Source organism: Micropterus dolomieu, linkage group LG05 (assembly GCF_021292245.1).
Source record: "Micropterus dolomieu isolate WLL.071019.BEF.003 ecotype Adirondacks linkage group LG05, ASM2129224v1, whole genome shotgun sequence".
In the NCBI taxonomy this organism is placed as follows: domain Eukaryota; kingdom Metazoa; phylum Chordata; class Actinopteri; order Centrarchiformes; family Centrarchidae; genus Micropterus; species Micropterus dolomieu.
In genome coordinates this window covers 21,555,353-21,563,570 of record NC_060154.1, presented here as the reverse complement: position 1 = coordinate 21,563,570, position 8,218 = coordinate 21,555,353, and the positions used below count along the sequence as shown (strand labels likewise).

At 40.9% G+C, this 8,218-nt stretch overlaps 1 protein-coding gene and 2 long non-coding RNA genes across 4 annotated transcripts in view; 1 reads left to right on the top strand and 2 right to left on the bottom strand.

The window, feature by feature from the left end:
* Window positions 1-1,023, bottom strand: LOC123970946. The gene is made up of 3 exons (XR_006825101.1): window positions 541-1,023; window positions 176-368; window positions 1-35 (listed from the first exon to the last, which is right to left on the bottom strand). It is a non-coding gene; the product is annotated as an uncharacterized LOC123970946 (long non-coding RNA).
* LOC123970943 (cytochrome b-c1 complex subunit 10-like) overlaps window positions 1-8,218 on the bottom strand; it is an 82,100-nt gene that overhangs the window by 69,090 nt on the left and 4,792 nt on the right. The gene's annotated exons all lie outside the window — the stretch shown is intronic.
* Window positions 522-1,975, top strand: LOC123970944. Its single transcript, XR_006825099.1, has 3 exons — window positions 522-721; window positions 816-892; window positions 987-1,975. It is a non-coding gene; the product is annotated as an uncharacterized LOC123970944 (long non-coding RNA).

Sequence of the window (8,218 nt, the reverse complement as noted above, 5' to 3'; positions counted from 1 at the left end):
CCTGAACTGTGTGGATGACTTGCTCTTGAGAAAAACTGGAAAATGGTTCGGAGATTTATCAGGACGCAGGTGGAGGGACAGAAAATGGAGACAGTGATGATCTTGCGCTTAGTGAATGACCACTGCAACAAAGATTCATAGTGACAAATAAGCCTTCATCCAAAAGTCTCTGTACCTGTAATAGGTTCTCCCTTTTTACCATGTTCGTAACGGACCTCAAAGGGCGGTTGAGTGTTCTGAGGAGCAAGAACTTCCCCTCTATTTTTATGCATAGGTGACATTGTATGACATACTTTCGGGAAGTAACCGCTTGCATAACCGCACACCCTTGTGATGATGCTTAGGCCAACCAACGTCCACAGCCACATCTGTAAAACAAGTGTGCAAAGCCATCTGTAAATGCGATAAACCCGATATGAACACGTCTTTTTTTTCTCCCTCCCGCCACTATATTGCGCTGCACTGGTGCCATGACAACCGGATGCCGCTGCCGTTGCCTATAAGTACAGGTGATGATGCACCTGTGTCGGCCTCTCTCACCTGGGTTGGGCGTCTCGACTGTTGGCGACGGTGGTCGGCGTTGTGGTGTGCTGATGCGAGTGTTGATGCGAGTGCTGTTATGGCCTGTAGCGCAACAGTTTAGCTGTTAACGGCCCTAAACCTGTGGAGTCGCCTGGTCGGCGTTCTGTATATGCACGCGACGTTGCTCCCGGTCCGTGTGGTAAGTGTGTTGTCTGCTTGCATGTCAATGTAACCGTCTGCTGTGTGCGCTTAGTGCATCGCGGCTAATCACAATACTCCCTTAATTGTTTTAGAGCGAATTGTTTGCTGTGCGGGCTGTCTCGCTCTTGCCTGTGGGCTGATTATGTGTGAGCGCTGTGGAATCGTGGGGGTATGTATGCATATTTCTCATAGTATGCCATTTAACTGAATATATAGCCTACCATGCGAAATATTAGGGGTGCTAAATCTTCCCCTCCCTCTAGTGATCTGCTGCCTCGGCAGGGGTTTGAACGCCGGCTTGGTCCGTCTGCCTTGTGTCTCGGCTTTGGTTATATCTCTCCCTGTCTCTCTCTCTCCCTCCCCCTGTGGGATTGCCCTCTGCCTGGTCGGCCCAGTTCAGGTGTCGTCCCGAAAAGTGATCGTCCGCCGAAAACTGATGTTTGGTAGGCCTATGTCCCAATATCTCCGTTTATATTTGGAAAACTGACTGTATAGCCTAATTAACATGACTTACTGCCAACTTGTATATAAAATGAAGACAATTTTGTAATTATCCTTATGACTGCATTATTTTACTTGCTGTGTAGGCCTACCGACCAATCCACTTTTTTTACCTGTTAAAATACCTCTTAAATGGCCAATACAACTCATAAAATGCAGTATTTCACTTGCCAGAAAATGATCGAAGCCTTTTGTTATTGACTGGTTATTTCTGCCCTGAAATTAGTTGACTTCATTCAGAAGAGTTATATTTGACAGATTATAGCTCACCTAGTACTTTATGTCTTAAAATACCTTTAAATGGCCAATACAACCCATAAAATGCAGTAGGCTATTTCACTTGCCGGAAAGTGACTGAAGAGACTGGGCAATACAGCTCCAGCAGATTGCAATCATTTTTCGGCACAACACCTGTCACCTTTTTATTAGCATTTTTTTGTTTGGGTCTAGTTATAGTATATTTAGTTTATACAGTTGGCATCTTGTGTTGTGATTTTCAATCTTCTGTTTTCATCTTGGTTGGTTTGAATTAATTGACTTGCATGTTTTGATTTGTGTTGTTTTGATTTATTCTCTCTGCCATTGTATTTTAAATAGTAAGCCTATATTGTATTTTAAATTATTTGGCCCATATTTCTATTATTCAATGGCATGCCTTAAGTGGTAGCCTATACGTAGTTGGTGTTCTGTTAAATTACTTTGGTTGTTTTTAATTAGAACTTAGTTTAATAAATTTAAATGTAAAACACTCTCTGCCCTGGCCTTATTTCAGGTGACCCATCTTAATAATTTCCTGTGGTGAAATTCCCCAGGTGTTTAAATACAGAATCACACCCTCATCTTACCACACTGGAAAACTTTCACATTGATAGTAAGCTGATGAATTGATACATAAGTATGTTTAGTTTCATACTGTAAGTATTCAGAAACACTTAATGGTTACGGCTCTCGTTGCACCAGTACCTTGGCTTTAAATGACATGGCGATTAAGTTGAAAGTGTAATGGCTTTAAAGGTGTAACACTTTCAACTTAATCCTCACCCCTAAGGGTGTTGCCATCAGTATACATGGTACCCAATTTTCAAACAATGTGGTAAGACGACAACAGGGCTACAATTCCCTTAACTGTTTACACAATAAGGATGTGAATACTCATAGATCCTTAAATAAGCTCTTTAAACTTATAGCCATTGTTTAATTACAGATGCAGTTTGCTGGAATACGGCGCAATACAAGAATTCCCACACTCAGAATCACTTGAAATATGAAATGTATTTAGGAAAATAGGACAAATTTAAAGAGAATTTGGCCTAAAAGTAAATGGCAAGCATTCTCTTACTCAGACCTCTCTGTTCCATTTTAAACTTGGATTCATAGCATTTTAAGACGCCAGTGGAAAATAATCAAATATATAATGGTAACTCTTCCTCTTAACTTTTAAAATGGTGTTTCTATAAACTCCATGAAACCATACGACGAGATGCAAACCTGCAACATTGGACTCTCACTGAAAGTAAGGAAAAATTGCATCTCTTTAAGAAAAATATAAAATCTTAAGTGTCTTCGCAAAGGGATTTTACTTGCAGGAGCGTAAGGCATGCAGTGTGTGCGCACAGTGACCTGTGATTGCCACTGCTGAACCTGCCCACAGACAGCTAAAATCTACAAAATAAAGTTTCCCCTTTACCTCTGATTAGATTTGTATCTCAGAATATTCTCACAGTTGGTCGGTTTCTCAACAGCATGCAGATTGCTTGACGTACAAGAAAACATACTAGACGATGTTGATCAGCAATAGAAAACAGATGTTGGCTGAGAACAGGCACAGATGAGTGTAAACAATTCCAGGAAATCATCACATTGATCAGTATGAACTAAGCTTGAATAGGATAGGGAGCACATTTCCTGCTTGCAAATCTCTCAAAGATTTCAGTCTGATCACTTAGTTTCAGGTTCACCTATAATAGTGTAGAATAGGAACTATAGCATAACCTTAAAGGGGTGCCGATGAGATAAGACCATGCCTTTGGTGGGAGTCCCAGGTTCAATCCCCTATTGTGTCCCTGAGCAAGACACTTACTTAACCCTTAGTTGCTCCAAAGGCGTGTGACCTGACATGTATAGCAATTGTAAGTTGCTTTGGATAAAAGCATCAGCTAAATGTGAATGTAAAGGACTAGTACACTGCTCAAAAAAATAAAGGGAACACTAAAATAACACATCCTAGATCTGAATGAAATCTCATTAAATACGCCTTTCTTTACATAGTTGAATGTGCTGACAACAAAATCACACTATCAATGGAAATCAAATGAATCAACCCATGGAGGTCTGGATTTGGAGTCACTCAAAATCAAAGTGGAAAACCACACTACAGGCCGATCCAACTTTGATGTAATGTCCTTAAAACAAGTCAAAATGAGGCTCAGTAGTGTGTGGCCACCACGTGCCTGTATGACCTCCCTACAACGCCTGGGCATGCTCCTGATGAGGTGGCGGACGGTCTCCTGAGGGATCTCCTCCCAGACCTGGCATCAATGCCTTCCTCTTGCAGGAACTGCTGACACACTCCAGCCACATGAGGTCTAGCATTGTCTTGCATTAGGAGGAACCCAGGGCCAACCGCACCAGCATATGGTCTCACAAGGGGTCTGAGGATCTCATCTCGGTACCTAATGGCAGTCAGGCTGTGCGGCCCACCAAAGGAATGCACCCCACACATTACTGACCCACCGCCAAACCGGTCATGCTGGAGGATGTTGCAGGCAGCAGAACGTTCTCCACGGCATCTCAGACTCTGTCATGTGTCACGTGTGCTCAGTGTGAACCTGCTTTCATCTGAAGAGCACAGGGCGCCAGTGGCGAATTTGCCAATCTTGGTGTTCTCTGGCAAATGCCAAACATCCTGCACAGTGTTGGGCTGTAAGCACAACCCCCACCTGTGGACATCGGGCCCTCATACCACCCTCATGGAGTCTGTTTCTGACCGTTTGAGCAGACACATGCACATTTGTGGTGTGCTGGAGGTCATTTTGCAGGGCTCTGGCAGTGCTCCTCCTGCTCCTCCTTGCACAAAGGCGGAGGTAGTGGTCCTGCTGCTGGGTTGTTGCCCTCCTACGGCCTTTACATCTAATACTTAATTTGATCTTATTTCCACTTTCAATATTTCTAAGAATTGTCAGTTAACAATCACACTCTGATATTCCTTTTAAATATCAGCAGCATCTCAGAGGTAATGTCTTACTTCTGAAATTTTCTTTACGATTCAGATAATTCCAGCATTTGTCATCTTTTTTCCTTATATGTATTCTGCTTTATTATCACATTTATTGGACTATATATTCACTATGTATTAAACATAATTGCAAAAATCAGTGATCCTAATGGTGATCCTTGACTCTTAACATTGTGTAATGGAAAACCATCCTCAGCTACCACAAATTCCAATTTATAATTGACAGTATTGTATCAGCATGATCCTTTTTCCTTCTGAAATGTCTTACTTTCTAACATGACTGTCTAAAACAGCTGTAGCGTCACACAGATGAGTAGGTCTGACTTAGTTCTACAAAACCCTCACTACATATTAAATTGTGTTTTTTTTAATATTTCATTTTGTATATTGGCCATATGTTTTAGCAAGCAGGCTTCAGGCTGGTTACATGGTTGCTATACTAAGAAAATCAAACCATTCCCCACCCAGAAAGCCTGGATGAATGAGGTGAGGGCTCTATCCAAAGCCAAAAGTCTTGAGAGTGAAATACAGTGGGAGAACGAGTTAAAAAAACGAGCAAATTATTAAAAAAAAATCATACAATGTGATTTTCTGGATTTTTGTATTGGATTCCGTCTCAGTTGAAGTGTACCTATGATAAAAATGACAGACCTCTACATGCTTTATAAGTAGGAAAACCTGCTAAATCAGCAGTGTATCAAATACTTGTTCTCCCCACTATGTATAAATCTGCTGGGTCTGATAATATCCCTTGCGGTGTGATAAAAACACTGCCAATCAGCTAGTTGAAGTGATGACCTTTTCAAAAAGGTTTCCCACCTGCTTCAAGACAGCCACCGTCGTACATGTCAAGTCTCAACGACTACCGCCTTGTGACACTCACCCCCACTATGATGAAATGCCTTGAGAAACTGGTTCTTCAGCAATAAGGGTCCCAGCCAGCCTGGACCCTCACCAGTTTGCTTTCAGAATGAACAGGTCCAGAGAGGATACCATCTCCACTGCCCTCACACACCTTAAGGAAAGCAGCACCTACATCAGAATGCTGTTCAACACAATCTCCCCCATGAAACTGATTGGCAAACTAAATACCACACTCCAACCAACTGGATATTGGACTTTCTCACTAACAGACCCCAGTCAGTTCGGATTGGTGGTCACACCTCCTCCACTTTAGTGCTCAACACCGGAGCCCCCCAGGAATGTGTGCTCAGCCCCCTCCTGTTCACTCTGTACACCCACAACTGCATCCCTTGACATGGCGAGAGCTCTGTTGTGAAGCTGGGGTATGGGGTTCTTCAGCCATGCTAGACAAAGACGTGAGTAACATTGCTCCAGCAGTCGAATCTGATATAACTCTTCTGAAAGAAAGCCAACAATTAATGTACTTTTCATACACCCATTTGTCGTTGTTACATCTAATACCATGGTGAACTACAATCACAGAAACCCAGAGCCATTAAGCCAAACACGGAGCAAACTTTTTATTCCTCCAAAACAAATGCTGGACCCCACCATATGTAAAGCTTTGTTGGAAATCTTACTCTTCCTTTTCTTACACGAGGATTACACCTTCCTAAACAAAGACATCACCCCTGAGGAGCTAAAAGAAAAAATTTTGAAAGGATTCAGAACCCCAGGCCCTGAAGATTCGCTTGACACTCACACCTTCTATGCTTAATCTCTTATCTCAGGGCCTCAAATGTGTATCTGCCTCAAATAAAGTGAGGCAGAAATAACACTTATTCTGAAAAGGGGTTTTCATTCAGTCTCAATTCATAAGAATTTCTTTCTAAACACACAATGTGTTGTTTCAAAACTGATTCCTATTGAGTCTGTTCAAAAGGACAAAAGTTATGCAAGATTTAATAAATAAATATTGTTACATCCCCAGTCTAGAGGAAACAGACATAACATGAGGTGTCTCACCACAATGCAGGGAAATTACAAAGTAGCAGTCTTCAGAGATGAGCTGTGCCCAAATTAACAAGATCCGCCTGAACAACCTGAAACAGACAAGACTTCTACAAACATTTAAAATCACTGTGCTGAAGTTTCTCTGCTTGCAAAGGTTCTCATTCAACAACTAGCACATAGTTGCAAGTAGCAGAGTGAAGCAAAGATTGCGGTCAGCTGGGGGCTTAAAAAGCCTGCTGTCATTCAATGTACCAATCACAAGGCAGCAATCAACTTCTGATTGTCCAATCCAGGGTGGCCAACTGTTTTCCATTACATGCATGAAGGAAGCATACATGCACACACTGAGGGAGAACAGAATTATCATTACATGGTTGGATGGTGCAATATTATATTGCATACAAGCTAAATTTTTCCTCAATAAGTAACCACATCAATATTTATTAAGGTTATTATTTAAGCCTAATTCAATGAATATTATTTCTTAACCTAATAAAGGTAGGTTAAGAATTAGTTTCTTTCTTGCAATTAGGGTTTCCCCAATGAAACTGATAAAGTTGAAGTAAAATGGAAGCTTTATAGGGTGTTCTGTCATCCTCAGACGGTCGAATTTGCTTTTTCAATAGGGTGTTTCATGTCATCTTAGAATGACCATTACTTGCTCCCAGGAGGAAAAAAAATAAATCTGCTAATCAGCCAGAAAACTGTAGTGATTTTAATTAAATTCAAAGGTGTAGAATAGGGACAGCAGCCCTACCAATATCCAACGACTACTGAATTGTCCCTAGCAATAATTTTGTTCAAAACAATTCAATATAACTAACACAACAAAACACTGTTCTCCATCAGCATCTAGTCTTCTACTTGGTACACAAAAGGTTAACAGCTCATGTTAAATGCATTTAAGTTTTGGAAGACTATGTCCTCCACTCTCATGCCTCACAGTATTTTGATCGACCCTTGGGCAAACTTATGTGATTACAATCTGTCAATTTCCTTTTACTACTTACTTTACTGTGTTGTGGAAAACGTGACTATGCATAACTTTATTCCATCAGCACTTTTATTTAAATATAAAAGAGGGCTTTTAAATGTGGAGTTTTATGGAATCATAAGCAAATAAAGATAGCTAATATAGACTGTTTAAAATAAGTCCTATACTATGCAAATTGTTAAGTCAGGTAGATGAGATAAGGGGAAAATATCAGGGTTTATCCAGGTTTCACCTGGTCTTATTTAATAATTTTATTTGTAGAGCACTTTTCAAAAACAAGTTACAAAGTGCTCAAAGAAAACATTGAAAAAACTAAAATACACGTTTAAGATAAATATAAAACTAGTAAAATAAAAGGGATAAAATAAAGTCAAATAAGATCGGGAAAGGCTCTCCTATAAAAGTATGTTTTAAGAAGGGACTTAAAAGTTCACTGACTCAGCCGACCTGATTTCCTCGGGCAGGCTGTTCCAGAGCCTCGGGGCCCTGACTGCAAACGCTCTGTCCCCTTTAGTTTTCAGTCGAGACTCTGGAACAGACAACAGACCTCTGCCCGAGGATCTCAAGGTACGTGCTGGTGTGTATGGGACTAAAAGTCCAGAAATATAACAAGGCGAGAGACCATGAAGAGCTTTAAAAGTGATCAATAGAATTTTAAAGTCAATTCTAAAACATACTGGGAGCCAGTGTAATGAAGCTAAAATAGGAGTAATGTGGTCATATTTCTTTGTTCTGGTTAAAAGCCTGGCAGCTGAGTTCTGGACAGTCTGGAGTCGATCAATAGATTTTTGGGTTAAACAGGTGAAAAGGCTGTTGCAATAATCCAGGCGTGATGAGATGAAGGCGTG